Source organism: Zophobas morio, unplaced genomic scaffold, assembly GCF_036711695.1.
Source record: "Zophobas morio isolate AGI-343-1 ecotype UQ-CSIRO unplaced genomic scaffold, CSIRO_AGI_Zmor_V1 ptg000014l, whole genome shotgun sequence".
NCBI lineage: Eukaryota > Metazoa > Arthropoda > Insecta > Coleoptera > Tenebrionidae > Zophobas > Zophobas morio.
This window is the reverse complement of record NW_026972119.1, coordinates 9,548,590-9,569,401: the sequence shown is the minus strand read 5'-3', so window position 1 is coordinate 9,569,401 and position 20,812 is coordinate 9,548,590.

The window sequence follows — 20,812 nt, the reverse complement described above, 5'->3', positions numbered from 1 at the left end:
CAATTCTTCCGGACTTAAAAACTGACTGAAGCAGAAGTGAAAGAGCGTGACGGAAGAAAGCAAAATCGGTGCTTTGCTTGGTCTCGAAAGAAAGATAAGAAAATTGTGATGATTGCGGGCGCTGTGTATGTGGGGAGCACCGCAAAACTGTTTCAAGCAAAGTGTGTCATTCTTGTGCTAAGAACAAAGTCTAAGTTACATTTAATTTTATGAACGAAAAATAATAAAGCTGTTACACATATTTTTCTGTGGTGTGCACTTGCAGTCCCCCTTGGTGCTATCCGTTTAGCACAGGCCTTGGTAGCAGGAGGATTAAAAAAATTGGTCTAAGGTTATATAGCCGATCGAATAATTGCAGCTTCGAAAAATTATGAAATTTTTTTTGGTGATTTTTTTTATGATAACCACTATAAGTTACAATGTAAACTGTCAAAATGCAGATAAAGAAGCATGTTGTAAGTACGTTTCAAGTGAGTTGTCCATAACAACATTCTAGCATGGATATTTATATCAATTTGAATAGGTGCAGTGTAATACCGATAAGAACAACATTCTTTTTTAACTGATCAATAAAAAAAATACAATTTCTTGATCCCCGGACCACTTACTTGTGACACAGACGCACAGCCCATTAAACTAGAACTGTGGTTACCGAGCTTCGTAATGTGTCTAAAGAACAAGACAATAAAAAAATAGGTAATGACAACAAAATTAAGATCAATTCATAAACCACAAATACGTGATTTGGTATAAATTAAACGGCCTTTACAAAAAAACGTTTTGCGAGGGTGTCATCAAATGATCAAGTTGTTGGTAGGATGCTTAGCTAAATTTTGGTATGCATTTTACAATTCACTACGTATAAAATTTCACGACAAAGGATCCAGTAATTTCGGAGATTAGCGACACAGACGACAGAAAGACGAAAACGGGAGATCTGTTTTTTCGAATTCTAGGGGTCATGAAACGTAGACATCATGAAAGTAGTCAATTACAATACTTCTCTAGCTTACTGTCGAAAAGTAACAGTACGATTTTAGTCTGGAATTTTGGAATCATGTTCATCAAAGAATTTGGGAGATCTTTATATTTATGCCGGACGAGTTAATAATTATACCAGACACTAAAGCGTCAATGGTTTAAGTTGTACGGCTTTTTACTTATTATTAAAATCATTTTCATCTCTACAGAGTGTTTCTAAGATCTAATATGTAACCCCGTTTTTACTTATTGAGCAATATAACAATGTATTGTAATAAGGTCCAACTTAAGAAAGACTACTTTCAGGTTTCTCAGCGTACAAAAAAATAGGCCTCCCGTGTCCTCCGTCTCCATATGTCTGTTTGTCTGTCGTCTGCCATCTACCGCTTTGTCGGACCTATTGTTGGCAAAGTTTATATGTGTGTTAGAAATATCATACCCACACTATACTAACGTCAAATTAAAATTTTGCTTAATAAACACCATTTCAATTTTATAAAATAATATACTCTTGTATTTGTGTTTTATGAAACTGTCTTGTTTTTACTCACTATTATTATAATTTTTATTGTTGAAACCTTCGTATTTTAGTCACATAATACGTAAGCCTGACTCACAGACATGTGGAGAGGCGCTCTCACTAGAAACACAGGCATAGCTTTGCGTTTCATCAATGCATTCATATTTTTGAAGCAACTGAAGAAAGTTCGGAGGGTCATCCCATTTCCGACATTTTCACTTGGCGGCACTACTAAATATTATTAGTATTAGTTGCAATTAAAATTAATGTTTGCAGTTGTGTATACAGGGGATTCAAAACAGCCGTTCATATTTTGGAACCTCCAAACATTTACATAATATTCTGTTAATGCGGGTGTAATGCAGTCTCCATTTCCTGCTATCGGTGGAGGAGTGCAACACTCAGCGTCACACCAAATATAAACAAGGCAACAGAGTGTGTTTTCGTAACATAATGGGTTCGACTCAAAGGTAGTGGCGAGAACAAACCATGATAGGCATGGAATCAGGCTCCTGAAAGTGAGGGAAGTACTCTTTAAACTCTTTTTTATGAAAAACCCTACAGATTATTTTTTGTAGTTAAGTTCCCAGGGTATTAAAATTTTACGGATTTAATTTTTACTTCCCGAGCGTAAGCAAAGGAAGTATTGGAACCGAGTCCGTCGGCCGACTCTCTACTTTTATGTTTTCTCGATTTTTCATGACCCCTAGAAGACGAAGAAATAGGTCTCCCATTTCCGTCTGTCTGTCCGTCTGTCCGTCTGTCCGTCTGTCCGCCTGTCCGTCTGTCCGTCTGTCCGTCAGTCCGTCTGTCCGTCTGTCCGTCTGTCTGCCGTCCCGGATTTTTATTAGACAGATAATCTCCGAAAGTACTGGACCGATTGTTGTGAAATTTTGTACTTATATTAGGAATATCATGTAGATGGTAAAACGCTAACCAAAATTTGTCTAATCATCTCCACCACTAATGCGATGACGTCACTTCAAAATTGTACATAGTAAATGGGTTTTAAATTGTATAAAATAACATAGTCCTACACATGTAGTTTACGATTCCGAATTGAGTTTTTACCCGAAACGTCCAGATTTTTGGAAAAAAAATCAAAATTATAAAACAACATTTTGCAATTTAATTTTGAAACTGCTAACCCGAATGTTTTGAAATGTTGCAGATGTTTTAAGGCTATAAAGAGCATCATAAATCTTTAGTCAAAATATATTTGGTTATCCCCTCCAAAAACTTGATGACGTCAGCGCAGAAGTTTGCCGAGTAAATCCTATCTAAACTGTACAAAATATAATGAGTCTGTACTTGTAATATATCACTCCATTCATATTTTTTGGATTTGCATATACAGAGTGACTCAAAAAAGTTAATGAATGCGTAAATTTATTTTACTGATTAACTCAGGAGCTATAAAACCGAATGCTTTGAAATTTTGAAGATGTTTTAAAATTATCATAACCACGGTAAATTTTTGATCAAAATGTATTTGGTCGTCCCCCTTAAAAAAATTAGGACGTCACCACAAAATTTTGCTGAATAAATCCTATCTAAAATGTACAAAATATGTTGAGTCTCTTCTTGTGATTTATCATTCCATTCAAAATTTTTCGATTTGCATATACAGGGTGACTCAAAAAAATTAATGAATGCGTAAATTTATTTTACTGATTTAAACAGGAACTACAAAACCAAATGCTTTGAAATCTTGCAGATGTTTTAAGGCTATAAAGAGCATAATAAATGTTTAGTCAAAATATATTTGCTTATCCCCTCCAAAAAATTGATGACGTCAGCTCGAAAGTTTGTCGAATAAATCATATCTAAACTGTACAAAATATGATGAGTCTGTACTTGTAATTTATCACTCCATTCATATTTTTTGGGTTTGCATATACAGGGTGACTCAAAAAAATTAATGAATGCGTGAATTTATTTTATTGATTTACTCAGGAACTACAAAACCGAATGCTTTGAAATCTCGAAGGTGTTTTAAAGTTATCATAAGCATGGAAAGTTTTCGATCAAAATGTATTTGCTCATCCCCCCTAAAAAATCTATGACGTCACCACAAAATTTTGCTAAATAAATCCTATCTAAAATGCACAAAATATGATGAGTCTTTTCTTGTGATTTATCATTCCATTCATAGTTTTTGGATTTGCATATACAGGTTGACTCAAAAAAATTAATGAATGGGTAAATGTATTTTATTGATTTAATTAGGAACTCCAGAACCGAATGTTTTGAAATCTTGCAAATGTTTTAAGGTTATAAAGAGCATAATAAATTTTTAGTCAAAATATATTTAGTTATCTTCTACAAAAAACTGATGACGTCAGCTCAAAAGTTTGCCGAATAAATCCTATCTAGAATATACAAAATATGATGAGTCTGTACTTGTAATTTATCATTTCATTCATATTTTTTGAATTTGCATATACCGGGTGACTCAAAAAAATAATGAATTCTACTGCGAAAAAAAAACATAACAGACATGCAGTCGTCACGTTTCCGACAGTGAGGGAAGTACTGTCTAAACTCTTTAGACCAATTTTTTGAATTTGCATATACCGGGTGACTCAAAAAAATAATGAAGTCTACTGCGAAAAAAAACATAATAGACATGAAGTCGTCACGTTTCCGACAGCGAGGGAAGTACTGTCTAAACTCTTTAGACCAATTTTTTTTTTGCAGCAATAATATCGAACTCTTGTATAAAGACTAAAAAAAATAATTGGTACAATTATCAAATAGGCATTTCTCAGGGGTTTACAAAGAACACCTGTATTTTATTACGGCATCTTACTCCTTCCTTTTAGTCGACGATTTATTTTCTAACAAAAGTTAATAGTTAATTTTTTTAATGCACATCAAAATATCGTAAAAAGAGGATACAATTTTTTTCTCTTTTCTTCTATCCACGAAGTTTGCGAAATAGCAGGAACAATCAACCTGTAGATGTTCCTTATGTACATAGTTTGTAACACTGATCCAACAGTGTAAATGACCAAAAAACAAATTTTTTTTCAAGTGTCCACCGAGTGAAAAAACGTAAAACTAATTATTGTAAACAAAACTGAAAATGTTAAAGCTCTGTACAAAAACTGCAAAAGCTCCTGTTGTAAAGGGAGTAAAGTAACAGTTCATCATAATGACAGACTTGATCTAACTTTGTTTTAATTAGCACCTTATTTTTAAGTAAAATGTAAGAAAAACCGTTTTTTAATGTTGTTACAAAGTAGTGGTAATCATGTAACACTCACCGAGATCTGGGACACTCAGCAAAAACAGACTTACACAACGTAAATAATTCATAATTATGATTCGATACGTGCGGTATTAATTTATTAATTCGTTTCCAGAGTTCCATAAATCGAAAATATACAGTTGTACATTCGTCGGCATTAATTAATACTTAAACGAGCAGCGCAGTTAAACGAAACGAGTGACAGCCGTGAAACCGTAATTTTGAGTTCATGTTGTCACCTAACTAAAAATTACCCCTGCAACTAAGTTAAGATCTTTGAAACACAACACAGAGCCCATTCGTAAGATAAATTGTAATAAAATTTAATTGTATCTTCTCCGGTTTCTCATAATAAAGTGACGCTAACTTGAAAAATTAAAAATGATGTAGCACGCCTGGCAGAAAAATGAACACGTACACGTATCACTTTCTTAAATTAGGAATGGTGTGGATGGCTTAAATTAAACCAAGGAGGATAAGTAATAATTAGCTACGTATTTTAAACATAGGTTGTCTTTAAGTGTCAAAATTTGAAGTAATTTATTTCTTTTCTTATATAGGTTTCTCTAAACTTTGGAATGTTTTCATTTTTAGCACAAAAAAAACTTTCGTAGCTGCAACTAAAAGATCTAAAATTAAAATTAAGATGAAATATGTTTATCGATTTTAAAAATATGTAAATTTTTTGGGTTGTTTTCGAATATACGATCCATAACTTATGAAGCAGAAACATTTGAAAGGAACTCCATTTCAAAGTAAAAATTTCCGTGTTTGCTTGTGTTCTCTTCTAGAGTTGCTACACTTGCTAAACGCATCAAAATCCTCATAAAATCCATGGCCTCTTTGAAGTCGGATTAGTATATTTGACATGATTCGCTCCAACAGTAGCATAAGCGTCCCTAATTAATCACTACGTTGAGATTCTTCGCCGACTCTTCTGAATTATCGAGTGAAAAATAACCCTCCTTATAGCTTCGGCACGAAATAAAAGTCAATGCCCTGTGTATACACAGCACAGTTAATCATTACACGGTTAGTAAAATTGCTGAACGAAGTTAAATTAAAATTTTTCAAGGAAATTATTTTGATACTCCGGAGTATCGATTAATTAATTAAGAAAAATGATTTAGTTTGGCATTTACAACTACATGACGATGGTCAAGTATTTATTAATTTAAACAGTAATTTATTAGGCGATGTAAAAAGTAAACGGTTTGATGAGACACAGTCTGAAATACTTAAAAAATGAGCAGTAATCATAGATGATTAATGAAGAGAAAGCTAGACGAGTTTTAAACACTCATGTACGCAATTTGACAGAGCTTTGATTAGATGTAGTGATGGGTTTTTGGAAGTGAGTCTAAAACGACATACAGAAGTTGGATCATGTTCGGGGGAAAAAAACAACTTCATAAAGATAAAAACTGATGCTAATAACAGTAGTTCAAAAAATAAACAACTTATAATTTATAATAATATATAGATAGCGTAAAGCGAAATGAACACATGTAATTAATAGTTCTTTTTTATAAACTGGAATAAGTCGAGGCAAAATAAACAAATTTGAGCCAAAATCATTTATTTTTCTTTCAAAAAAGCTAACAATTTTTTTGTGACCTAGGTGGACCTTCCTTCAATTATTTAAATTAAAAAAAATAAAACACGTACCTAATTATGCAAACCTTATTTCGTTTGGAATAACATGTTCCTAAGCTTTTTTACGAATATTTTAAAATGCATTAAAAAAATTGGTCCAAGGTTGTTTCCACAGATCTTCCCTCGCCCCTGAGCTCCTGTCCAACAAATCCCGCTTTTCTGCAAAATTATAAAAATTGTTTGCTTTTTTGATTTTTGAAATTTTGGATTATTAATTTTTCGTTTTTTCAATTTTAGATTTTTCAGTTTCTCCATTTTTCAGTTTTTCGTTTCTTCAATCATTCTACTTTTAAATTTTTCGATTTTTTACTTTTCGATGCTTCAATTTTTCGTTTCTTCAGTTGTTTTCTTAGTTTATTGGTTTAATTTATTGTATTTGACTTGTATAAAACTGTATTTAAGTTTTTAACACCAATAAAGTATTGATTGATTGATGGATTAATTTTGCAATTTTTTGAGTTTCCACTTTTTCGATTTTTCAACTTTTCGAATCAAAAAAAAAGGAAAAAATGCAAAATTGTAAAATTAAAAAATCAAAAATGAAGAAAAGAGAAATGTATAAAATGAAATGTAAAAACTTCAAGAACTCGAAAAATCGAAATTCAGAATTCAAAAATTGTAAGATAAAAATTGAGAAACTTATAAATCCAAAAAACGAAATGTGTATTGTAAGATCGAAATATTGAAAATTAATGAAATCGGAAAATGGTATAAGTGGAAATCCAAGAATGGCAAAATTGAAAAATTCGAAAAATTTAAAAAACAAAAAATTGTAAAATCGAAAGAAATAAAGGAAATGAAAATATCGGGAAAATGGAAAATAAAAATCAAAAACTTAAAAAACTGAGAAAACGAAAAATGAAAAATTGCAAAATTGGAAATTCAGGATCTCGAAAATTAAAAAATGTAAAATTGTAATATTGAAAAGCTGCAAAATTGAAAAATTTCAAATCAAACAATTGAAAACGCGAAAAATTGAAAAAAACGGAAAATTAGGAAAATTGAAAAAACGAAATGTGCATTGTAAAATAAAAATATTGAAAATTAATGAAATAGGAAAATTCGTATAAACGGAAATCCAAAAATTACAAATTAGAAAATCGAGAAATTGAAAACTCCAAGGTTGAAAATTTGAAAATGTGAATAAATGAAAAATTTATAAAAAAAAAAATATATAAAATCGAAAGAAATAAAGGAAATGAAAAATTGGGTTAATGGAAAATCAAAATCAAAATCTTAAAAAGTTGAGAAAACTAAAAATGAAAAATCGCAAAATTGAAAATTTTGAATCTAAAAAAGCGAAAAATAAAAAATTGTACTGTTGTAAACATGCTAAATTGAAAAATTTCAAATCAAAAAACTGAAGAAACGAAAAATTGGAACATTTGGAAGTCAAGAAATTGAAAATTTGACAAAATTAAAATAGAAAATAAGGGAAAATTAGGAAGCCGAAACATTCAGAAATGGAAAAATTGAAAAATAATAATAAATTCAAATTTTTCGAAAAATTATATGATTTATTTTGCGAATTTTAGTCTCTACGATAATCCTTATTGTTCGACTTTCCACTTTTTCATTTTTTCAGGTTTTCGATTTTCCAACTTTTCGGATTAAAAAAAATGGAAATATTGTAAAATTAAAAAATTAAAAATGGAAAAAGGAAATGTATAATATTTTAATATAATATTTAATTTAATATATATATTAAAATTGAAAAATCGGAAGATAAAAATTGAGAAGCTTACAAATAAAAGACGTGCAAAATCGAAAAAACAAAATGTGTAAGTATTGTAAAATCGAAATATAGAAAATTAATGAAGTCGGAAAATCGTATAAGTGGAAATCCAAAATTTGCAAAATCGAAAAATTGAAAAATTGGAAAAACGAGAAATTGAAAAATCTAAGATTGAAAATTTGAAAAATTGATCAAATGAAAAATTTAATAAACGAAAAATTATAAAATCGAAAGAATAAAGGAGATGAAAAAATCGGGAAATCAGAAAATTAAAATCAAAACTGAGGAAATGAATAAATGAAAAACCGCAAAATTAAAAATTAAGAATCTAAAAAATCGAAAAACGAAAAATTGTATTATTGGAAAACTGCAAATCAAAAATTGAAGAAAGAAAAAATTGAAAAATGGAGGAAAATGACAAAACAAAAAAAGTGATTTCAAAAAATTGGTCGAAGGTAAATAAATCCAAATTTTTTGAAAAATTATAAGATTGATTTTGCGAATTTTATTTTCCATGATAACCGTTATAAATTATGTGTGTAGCGTTCAAGTAAGGGTAAAGAAGCATGTTAAGCATTTGTTTCGAGTGATTTTCCACAGTACTAAGTATATTTCCAAATTTTCGCAAAAATGGAGTAAATCTTTCTTAATTTATTTAATAAAATAAGTTGCCTCAAACATTAAACCTTTTGAGTCACCCTGTATAAGTAATTTTAAAAACTGCGAGTGCATTGATAAACCACAAGTATAGAGTCACAATTACTATTTTGCATATTTCGGAGAAGATATAATAGGCAAAATTTTGGGATGATGTCGTCAATTTTTTGGGAGGGCATAAACGAACAAATTTTGATTAACCATTTATCACTATTACCGATAACCTTAAAAAGTTTGCAAGATTTCAGAGCATTTAGTTTTGCAGTTTCAAAGTGCAGGAGCATGTTATTTTATAAATTTAAAAATATATATTATTGTAAATTTTGCAGATGACGTCATCCCATTGGTGACAGGGACCATTAGCCAAATTGTGGTTAGCGTTTAACCATCCACATGATATTCCTAATATACACACAAAATTTTACAACAATCGGTTTAGTAGTTTCGGAGATTACGTGTCTAATAAAAGTCGACATAGACACCAGACACACAGACAGACAGTTAGACAGACGGACGAAAACGGGAGACCACTTTTTTCGTACTCTAGAGGTCATGAATCGTCGAGAAAACATGAAAGTGGCAAGTCGCACACATCGTAAAAATGCATAATTTAAAAAGTATGCAGAATTTAGTACCTACTCAGTCCTCCTTTATAATGTAGCAGCTTTCCGTCTTCGCAACGAAATTAAAAAATTCTTCTATCTATTTTTGTTTACATACTTTGGTGTATATTTTCTACGGCAAATACGTGCCATTAAATGTAAACACGTCTGCTACCAGTAATAAATAAATCATCAACGGTTTTTTAATTACTTCTATTGGCTTTAAGCGGCATTAAAAGTAAGCAATCAGTGTTATGGGTCGTTTTTGAATTTGTATGAGTCTCGGGTCTGTAATCTGTTAATAGTATTAATTAATATTCTAATGGCTTTCGTCTACCTTAATATTTGTTATTGCTCTTGATTAATACGTTCCATAACAGCGGCGTAGTCTGGGCACTCAATGATTAGCTACGTTGTTGATCGTACACAATGATGAATTCGATTTTTAATCGAACTACAAGAGAATTGCTGCACGGCGTAAAAAAAGGCGAGTAATAAATTGTGGCTCATTATAGCAAGGAGTCGGTCTCACGAAGTTCCGTGGGGATTTGTTTGCAATTAGTAATAATTTTTAATTAAGCCAGTTGACTAAGGTGGCAATTTTCGAGCACACACACTCGGACCCCGGCATGCCTTTTAACAGTTCGCGTGTCAGTTAATCGTTATTATTATCATGGCATTAAAATTAATTTTATTGTAGCGGAGCTTTTTGCCATCGACAATGCGAAACTCATAAATAATTATCACATTATTTAAATAATAAACGCATTCCGTCGGCTCGATTTCATCTTTGCCTATTTTGTATTTTAACACCGTTCGGGCGAAGAACGCCACCGATTCGACGAGCATTTGTGTGTGAAAGTTCTATAAAATTTACGATAAGGACATAAATCAGATTGAAAACCAACGGAATTATGAAAGATTAGGTGATGCTTAATTATACAAATAACTTAGATGATGTATGGCCTCTTAAGTTTCTAGGACGGTAGTTCTGGCTTTATTATTCATAAAAAATATATAATTTACTGCTCTTTTTAAATTAATACCTATTAATATAACATGTAAATCTAGCCAAGCGTCGGCCTTTTATTGCCAGTTGACGCTAATTTGGTTACAATAAAAGGTGGAGAAATTCACGGCCACCAGATATGTCGCGGAGCACCACTTTACCTTTTCAACGTAGGTATTTTAATAAGAAAATAGTTACTTGTCACTTCACAATACGCGATTTTTCTTCTTCGCCAGGGTTTTGGTGTAAAAAAAACTACAGTTGATATAAATATAATATAAATAGATGTCATCTACACAGATTTTTCCAAGGCATGGAACAGATAGATCCCTTTATCTTATTAAATAAACTCCCGTTTAGGCTTTACTCAATACTTATGAAACAACATTACTGGGAAAACAATTATTTGTTAAACATCGCAATTTTGTATTCAAAGCTTTATCATCATGGGTTTATCGTTCGATGTACCCCAAGTTTCGATTTAAGGACCAATATTGTTCTTATATTTGTATCGACGACATGGTTGATGTAATATCCAGCTACCGCTACTCTTTGCTGATGACCTGAAACTTTATCTTGAAATAAAATCAGCAAGAGACTGAACTGTTGCAATAATCACCATGAAGTTCTTGTACAAGTTACTTAATAATCATCGTGTTAGAATAAGAACAGTGCTTTAAGATCATCAGTAGTACTTTCGTGCAATACCATCTGTGAATCTTACGACATTAACTGTGAATCGATGAATTGCATAATATGTAGAAGATTAACTATTTACATAATTATTTAGATAATTAGGTTAGAGATTAGATTACTAGAATTTAGGCTGTATTTTGTCCTAAAATGACTCTACCCCTTGAAATAAATAAGTACATTATTATTATTTACGAATGTACAAGGAGTACTGATATAATAGTTAATATTACTAGGTAACTTGTGACAGACAAAAGCAAATGATATTACTAAGTAAAGAAAAATGAATTTTTATCAGATCTGCTGATTGCAAATTTTTGTGATTTTTATCATTACAATTTTGATAAAATGTGATATCCTGCTGTTTACAGATGTGTAAGACTGTTGGCAAAAGAAGTTCATGAAGATCTCTCAAGTGCGGTAAACAAACAATGATTTCCTAAGATACCGCTAAAATTGGGCTGAAACAGAATCACAGAATTTACATCAGGGAAGAAGAAAAACCTGGAAGACCAATGCTAGTCGACTTGTAAAATAATTAATTTTATTATAACGAATTTTAAAAACTACAGAAAAACGACACGGAAAAAATTGTGTGAATCTTGGATTATTGCCAAAATAAGAGTTCACCGTTCTCTCTGTACTGAAATCAATTTAAATCTTAAATCACTTCCTTATGGATTTTAGCCTATCTTCATTTACCTTTATCGTTAAACTGCTGTATTGCATTTTGAGGTGAACTTCAAATGAAAAGTGCAATAAAATAAGTTTTTAATAAAATGGATAATAGGCTACTTATTTATATGTAGTTAAAAAATTAGTTAAACTTATTTAGATAGAACTTCTCTCGCTCATTGAATACAAAATTCAAGAATTATGAAATTTGATTCTACAAAATTTAAATTATTTTATGATAATCTATATAAAGTAAAAAAAAAGTAATATAGGTCACAGTGTAAAAAAAATGCATAAGGATGGGATTCGAACCACATTGGATAACAGAGCACAAGTCCGACAATCTTAATCAACTATGACCAAGATATCGTCTAGATAAAACACGTGGAAAATATTGCACAAAAGCAATGTTTGTAAAGTAATTGATAAATATCAAGGCGGATTCATAAACCACGAGTACGGGAGTATATTATTTTATAAAACTAAGCGTCTTACCATCTACACGATAATCTTAAATGACACATAAAATTTAACAACAATCAATACCCTAGTTTCGGAGATTATTCGCCTAACAAAATTCGATAGAAGATTATCTGTTATCGGGACCGTGGACAAAGAACATATCTATCATCCTCTTTTTAAAGTGTCCACGTGTCCCGATAACATATAATCTCCTAATTAAAAAAATAATGGACAGGAGTAATAATAATAAAATTAGATAGAACAGACGGAAACGGTAGACATAATTATTTGTCGTATCCTAGAGGTCATGAAACGTCGAGAAAATATGAAAGTAGCCATTCGTCCTCGGCTTACGCTTGTGAAATAAATTTAAACAAAAGGTAGCACTAAAGATTACATCTTTGAACGTTTGATGCAGTACTTCATGGTTCTACTCCTAGAAGAGTACATAAATAACTGGCAAGATACTACGTGTTTCGGTATATAGTACCTTCATCAGGCAAATAAAAAAACGACTAACACGTAACTCGTGGACAATTGTAATGCAATTTTCTTGATATTCTAGTGCCAATTCGTGTTTTGAATTAGTAACAATGCACAAAATAATTGTTTATATTTTAATAAATGACAACAAATTTTGTTGTTGAACCTAATCATAATGTACGACGCCTATGAGATTTCTAGTATCTTTAATGAGCGGTGGTGACTTATCATCAGTGACGGCAGCGTTCAAATAGAGGACATCCTGGATGCGGTGCCGAAAGTCTCGATGGCGGGCTCCAGAACATCGTCAGGAACGGTCAGTCCTCTCAAGGAGAGAAGTAGAGTCTAGTCAAATCCATTCTAGTTGAGTCGGAATTATTCTGTCCATTATCGCTGTATAGGCCTGTAGTTTTGTATTACTGTGAAATAAATTGTTAAATTTTACCACCGATTTTAATTACCGATTAACGTAATATCTCAAAATTAATTTATACAACGAAACTAATACATTTTCTCAATACAGTAAAACATTTTCGAGAAATTTGGCTCATTTCTCAAGCAATTAAAAATTTTCAATCTCTTAGATTTTCATTCAAAAATTAAAGACAAAAACTAATTCAAAACTAATATTACTGTTTACTATTCATAAGGAATTATTGTAACAAAATCCATCCGATGAAACGCCACTTTAATGTTTTCTCTAAATTTCAGAACTCCTAGAGTGCAAGCAAGTGGGTCTGTCCGTCGTCTGTCATCTCTCGTCTGTCTGTGTCAATTTTTATTAAGCAGATAATCTCCGAAACTGACCGTTTTTTTAATTTTTTTTTATAAAATTGCAATAAAATTCAAGACTATTTAGTCCGTAACAGCTTAATTAATAGTTTTAGTAGTCTCCTCTGTTTTGAGGAGACAAAAATGCAAATCAGGCAGTTTGCTATGTGCTTAATAGTCGCATTCTTTCAATCTCTTAAAATACAGAAAATTATTTTTTTTATTTTCGAAGAAACTGTACTTGTTCGAATGCACTTCAAGCTCATGGCCGAGAAAAGTTCCCTCTAAATAACTTTAGGCCAATGTTTTTGTTATGTATATGGTGCAGACCCAAACTTTAGTCGGGGAATCATCGCGCTAATGCAAAACAGAGACTCGCCTGGAATGTTTTCACATGTTCGATTCAATCAATTCAAAATTAGTTAAGTATTCTCATTTATTATTTTAAAATTACGTCATTAATTTTATTGTCCGTCGATTATTTCGTAATACGACCTTCAGATGGTTTGAAAGCTTTGGTGACGTAGAAAATTTTTTTTGTATGTTATAAAATAGTTCATGAGAAAGGGCATTTTAACCTCCTGAGCTTAAGCTAATTGCAATAGCGTTTGATATATGACAAGGATTATACAGAAAATCTCCTAAATGACTTATATCCTCTCAGCATTTTGTTAAATAAATCTTATATTTGTAACCGTTATCGTAAAAAATTAAAAATTTTAAAACAATTTTTACAATTTATCTTAGAAAATAAGATAGAACTTTTTGAAAGTTTGACATGATACTAACACTAATTTATTGATTACAGAATTATGCAAAAAAATAAAAATATAGCATTTATTTTTTCATGCTCTCTAGAAAGTTAATGACGTAATGATGTTTTACTTCCCGAACTTCCCTAAAGAGGTATTCTAATATGGCCCATCCGGCGTATAGCTAGTCTCATATTTTCTCGACATTTCAAGACCATTAAAATACGAAAAAAGTAGGTGACCCATTTTCGTCTGCCTCTGGGTCGTCTGTCGTCTGTGTCAAGTATTTATTAAACAAATACTACTGTAACTTGGAAAATTCTATGTGCATTGTAATTTATCTGATCATCCTCATCAATAATTTCATTGTATATCCTATTTAAATTTTATAAAATAACATAGTCCTATACTTGTGGCTTATGAATCCGTCTTGATTTTTACTTCTCGCATAGCAAGCTTCTTTACCTTTTACTTTAACATTACATGCATATCTTTATCTTAACTTATAAAAGTTGTTATAAAAAAAATCGTGGAATTTAATTTTATAATTTTTCGAAAAAGCTAGATATGTTCAGGGACGAGGGAAGTTCTGTCTAATTATGATTAGACGATTTTTTTCAATAAGTGTTAAAAATGTGTTCCGAGATGTACCTAATGTTGTTGCGCTGTAGTACTATATTTTGTTTTTAAAATTATAACATCAATGAGTTAATAATTTTATTAATTAAATCAAAAAGTTTATCTAGTTTCGTAAAAATTTTGGAAATTTCACAATATTTTTTTAATAAACAGGGTAAGTCACTAAGCTGTCATCGATATCTCATTAATTATTATTAGACGTAGCAAGAAAAGTCACAGACTAAAGTTGTACGTCCTTTGTGTACCGTAAGTACATAACTTAGGTTTTTAATTAAAAAATCTTACTTGATTTTACATATTCTCATTACTCAATAGCCTCTTGCTAAGCTGTTGTATCGTAAGCTACCGTAGATTATTTTTGATATTCCAATGCGGGGTTGCCACATTATTCCAATTTTCTTCAATTTTTTAGTAATGCAGCAGAGATGCGCGCTTCTAATATTCAATGTTCTGAAATACTTAAGTTAATATTAACTGCATCCTATCAAAATATCAGGAAAGTTCATTATGTCGCTTCTAACATAATTTATAAATTTCCCATAAAAATTTGTTTTTTTTTTAACTCTATTACTAGACTATGAAAACTCCATCAAAAAAACGTCTCAGGGTGTACATTTCAAGCGAAATTTACTTCAGAAAATGCCAAAATGACGCTACTAATTTTTAGAACAAACATAATATTAATTTTAATTAATGCTAACGTTTACAGAATAATCTCAAAGTAGACCAAAAATTTCGGAGTACTCGGTTAGATAATTAGGACCATTTATCTAGTTGAACAGACATTAGAAACAGAAAGTGGCGTTATCGTCTTCTAGAAGCTGTGTACCGTCAACAAAACAAATATTAGGCATTCTTAGAAGTGACTCTTGTTTTATTCCTCTTTATTATACTTATATAACACTGGTTCGTTTAGTTATCATTGGAAAAGTAAAATACTGGAGAAAACCAAAATAAGTACCAACATTACCAAGCAACTAAGCAAAATGTGAAATATCATAACAAACGAATTATGGTGGATTTAAAAATTAGAAAAGATGCAGCTGTTTGAAAAACATAAATAGCAGGTAGCTACTTTAAAAATGGATGGACGACTATCAGACCGCCGAGAAATGGAAAAAGGAAACCTGCGTTTTCGTGTACTACGAGTGCTGCGACATTGAGAGAGAACTTGCAATTAGATTTTCATCAAAATAATCGGACTACAGTTCTTTCTTTTCTTAGCTATCGCGTATATAGCAAGTAATAAGATCGCATTGATTGATATTTTAAATGACAGAAATTGCAAATGTACTAATTATGGAGTATTTAAAATAAATGAGACCGTTTTTGTTCAGACGAATATTATATCTGCTGGCTGACGTAATCTGAATGTGTAACAAATAAACACAGTTATATTCGCGCTGGAAAATGAAACAAACTACCTGTAAAAATGTAAACACGTAGCTGAGCAGGTCATTATGTTGTTGTTAGTAACATATCTAAATAAGAATTCTTGTGTGTAATTTGAGTAACCTATATTCTTGACTAATACTACTACTCCTTACGACCTCTATTTTTAATGTCGGCTCTTAGAAAATCTTAAACAGGATATAAATTTTAAAAGACGTTAAAACTTGTTACGCTCGCTTTAAATTTAGACATAAAAGGCACGAAATATTCGTAAAACAATTCATGCATTTTATAAATCCCATAAATAAGGTTGTTATTAGATAAATAGGCATCTAGTATGTAGATTTAAAGTGTGTAATTAACAAAAATTACAATAATTAATTATCTCTTTTTTAGGCAAAGCCCCGTCATACCAATAAAATAAATCTTACTTTTTAATTAAATTTTGATTTGCTACTGCACATTTAATCATATAATTTCAACATAAATTAAACTGGTTCATTGTAAATTACTTATTTAAATAATCATTGTTTGGCTATAAAAAGGCTTCGATATCGTTATCTCCGTCACGAAAAGGCCATTTGTCTTCTCTCTATGATTTTATCTAATGAAACCAGATTCACACCGCCGAAATAAGACGTTAAACGTCGGCGCTCGTCCCGAAAAACCACCTTGTCAGATGCGGCGAGCGTGAAACTGACTTATTGAATACAGGTCCGATGATTACCTTATATCGACAATTATTATGATTTAATGGAAGAATCACGCATTTGCATAAGATGATAATATGATGCCTGATGATACGGTCTCGGAAAGAATTCTCGTCGACCGATTAAACTTGGCCTATTCTGATACAGATTTAAACGTCACAGAGACCTGTAAATAATTATAACTGACTCGTCGTTTTATTCTTGAAATTTTACAGGAACAGAAAGGCCAGCGATCAACTGTAAATTCTAGTTTCCAAAGATAGTCGAAACGCGCAGCAACTTATATAAAGCATGCAATTATTCAGCTGAAGATTTTGAAGATAAACTAGGTATTCCTACCTCATAAATCCACGTTATTTAGTTTCTCAAACCCACTCAAAATTCTTCGCGAATTCGTACTATTAGCAATTTGAGTGTCAGCATTAATTTATCCTATTTATTTATATGATTAAATTCGCAATCGTTTTAATAATTCAAGCTGTACTTTTCGCGGTATTCGGCAAGAAAGTATAAATAAATAATTACTTGCCTGGTTGGAATCAAGGGTTGTTCAACTCGTTGTCAACTTTCTGTCTTTTCTCCGTCTAATTAATAATATAATTGAAAAAGCGGCGCTTAGAACACTGCTTAATATCTTCATTGTGGGTACGTGAAATTCGTAAAAAGGTAGGTGCAGTGACGTGCTAACAAGGTGTTTTTTTTGTCCATTCTTGTGGAGGAAACAAATTCGAGAACACGCGAAGTTTGTTGAAAGAGATATTCAATAAGGTGTGGGTTTTTGTTCTTGTTAAGACTTCGCGGTGGTCCCGGTAATTACAGGTTACCGAAATAATAATGCCTGGCATTCGAAATGCGACTCATGAGAACCTATCTTTAGTAAATGATCTGTTGGAACGTGAGTCTACTTATCAAAATATGTAATAAATGGTAACTTGACGGGGACTTGCCCCTGATGCAACCATTTTCTGGAAAATTTGATGACGAAAACTCCACCTTCATACTCATATCAAGATCTTTACAGCGCTTAACCGCAGATGTTATCGTCTTCGGCCAAAAACTATTATTGTGGTTTTGAATTTTTTGCTTTGTTTGAAGAAGAACGGATCTCCGTGTTTGCTAAACTAGATAAGGAACAGTTGGCGCTATTCCGACCGTTAGCATATTGCACCTTGTTACACTTTTATGCAAACGCGAAGAAGCCAACAAGATTTATCCTTGAACGAGAATCAACTTTAACAAACTGACTAAACTAATAATTTACAAAACGGTGTTTGTCTTATTCCCCTCATATATAATTAAAGCAGAACAAAGACCATCCAAACAGTAAATTGGATGTCAAACTTGTTTAATCTGTTAAAATATATAGCGGTCAGTTCAAATATATTATAAAATATGTGAAGCCTACGCAGTGTTTTCAAAGCGTTCTCGTCGACTCAAAGAATGGTTTTCTTCGACTTGAACACAGCTTTAGTTGCCTTTCCGCTTAAGATAACTTCAGATTGCCACATTATCATCTTAATCACACAATGTGCCTATGCATCTAGCGTCTTGCGTAAGTATTTACTTTACTGGGCTTTTTTGCCAAGACTTTATCATATTTACAGTTGGTTCCACTTTAAAACTTGTTTTGCTCCGAGTTACGTAGTATCTACGTTTAACATTGCAAAAATTTGCATGCGTACAGCGTCTTTATGAATTTATTATTTCTTGTTTGTACACGGTGATGGTCCCGTTTTTAGTTCGTTCCTTAAAAGGCTGAATATAACAGTCCAAAGCCCCTAAATGCACTAACCCAAATTAGTTTTATCTAAATCATGATCTTGATAGTATTGAGGACATGCGCCAAAGTACGTATGAATGTTTCTTTTATGTTTTAAAATTTGGCAATATACTGCATTTGAGTAATTGAATTTTTGTAATATGGTAAGTGCATTGAGCGATTCAATTTTCATTTGGTTTTATTGAATTACTCAACATAATAAAAGTAATACTTACTTATTTTACTAGCAAATTTAAAAGCAAAATTCGTTAAACTACTTATTTAATTGATCATTTATTTTCCAATTGTTTGTAACAATATCTTATATATTTATGCACACTCTTTAAGAAATTCTAATCCCTAAATACAGCAACCTTTTTCTCTACAGTGCAAAAGTAGGTCTTCCATTTCCACGTGCCTGTTGTTTGTGTGTATGTCTGTTGATAATTACTGTCCAATTCTAGGTATACTTTAGGATTACCAAATAGATAACAAAATACTAACCACATTTGATACCGTAATTTCAAAAATTTCATCTAATATTTTGAAAAGGACACGGTCATCAATCATTGTATTTTTTACATTACTACGCTTATAACAGAACAAACTCAATTAATAAGAAGCACCAACGTGTGGTCATTTTTATTGATAGCACCATTATTCAGCTAAAACAACGAAGGAACCTGAACTTGTTATAAGTCAATCTGAAAAGCTTTTGAAAGAGAAGCTTATAATTTTTAAAAATACACTTAAAACACGTCGATGTTTTAAGGAAGGCAATGCAATATGTTCAAGAATTCGCAAAATTCACATACGAAAAAGTGAACAATGGACGACTACCGTTTTTAAACAGGCTTGTAATTAGAAATAATAACGGGTTAGCGTTTGATATATTTAGAACGAGAGCAGTACACTTCGTTACATCGTCGTCCTCAATAATCTCCCAACAAAAGATAACAAATCTGAATTTTTACTCAAAAGCCGCTTTTATTACTCTAAACGAATGTTTATATTAAGAAGCTCAACATCATCTATCGGTCTAATACATTTACGCTCCAATTGCAGAGATAGCTAATGTTCCATTCCATTGTTATTTCTTCAAGATAAAAGTAATTTGAAGAAATAAAGCACTAAGTGTTTGAGTTTTCACAGAGGCACGTCAGAAAAAATAAAATGGTTAGTGCTGATCCTAATCTTCCTCTCTAATGTATCTTCTTCGTTTTCATAAAACTTAAAAGTGGGCAACAGTAGGGTGACAGATAATCTCTGAAACTATCACACCAATTGTTGTCAAACTTTATCTGTCAGGAGCATCGCGTAGATTGTAAAAGTCTAACCAAAATTTGTTTCATCATTCTCACCAATAATTTGATGACGTCAATCTACCCCTGTACTTGTAGTTTATGAATCCGCCCTAATATTTAATCACAATTATTTAAGAAAAATCCTTGTGCAATATTTGTGGCCGGGTGATTTAACGCGTTGAATTTGCGTGGATGTTTGACATAAAGTGCAAGAGAAGTTCTGTCTAAGTAACTTTAAGCCAATTTTTCAACTTTCTAGCTATAAATTAACTATGCAAAGGGACTTTAATGGTTTGAATTATGATACAACAAAATTTATTAAATGTACCCGCATCATTGTAAATAATTGGATTAAAATCTCCACATAACTATGGTTACTAACGATCTAGTGACATAATAAAATGTTAAATACATTTTTTAACCAAGTAGTACACTTAATAAAAACTAAAAAAAAAATCAAATCTTCTAAAGACGTCCACTGTACAAATGACAAGAATCGGCATGATTGTTTGATAATTTTTATGAAAGTACATAATTATTAAATATTATTTTCAAAATTTATATCAGTGGTAAAATTTCATTCAACAGCAAAGAGTGCTCATCATGAATTATGGAATATTACTTGACCCGACTGTAATACTATTTAAATTCTTCACTGAAATCAGCTATACATATTTAGCTTTCACATACAGCGTGTTATTGAAAGGTACGAACAAAATAAAATCGGAAATTGGTCTCAAAGTATGAGTGCTAAAAGTA